Genomic DNA, 295 nt, shown 5'->3' on the forward strand with positions numbered 1-295 from the left:
CTGGAGCAGGAAGAGCACAGCAGGACCCAGGCCACAGCCATAACAACGGCCCATGATGGAGCCGATGGAGGGAGGAGCCATGGAGGAGAAATGGCCACCGACTCCAGGGGGCCAACCAACGGCAGCGGAGCAGGTGGTGGAGGAGCCCGAGGCGGAGACGGAGAGCCAACGAGCCAGTGGCTCCACCTCGGCTCCGGGGGGCCAGGGTGGAGCCGAGGGCTCTGGCCACCAAGGCGGAGGTGGAGATCCGCGGCGGAGCCGGAGCAACTGAGGACCAAGGTGGAGCTGGCGGGAG

General features: G+C 68.5%; 1 pseudogene; it reads right to left on the reverse strand.

The window, feature by feature from the left end:
• Positions 1-295, reverse strand: part of LOC107753513 (nuclear GTPase SLIP-GC-like) — a 34,372-nt pseudogene that overhangs the window by 19,221 nt on the left and 14,856 nt on the right.

The sequence above is a fragment of the Sinocyclocheilus rhinocerous genome, unplaced genomic scaffold (genome assembly GCF_001515625.1).
Source record: "Sinocyclocheilus rhinocerous isolate Xijiao unplaced genomic scaffold, SAMN03320098_v1.1 scaffold1433, whole genome shotgun sequence".
NCBI classification, from domain to species: Eukaryota; Metazoa; Chordata; class Actinopteri; order Cypriniformes; family Cyprinidae; genus Sinocyclocheilus; species Sinocyclocheilus rhinocerous.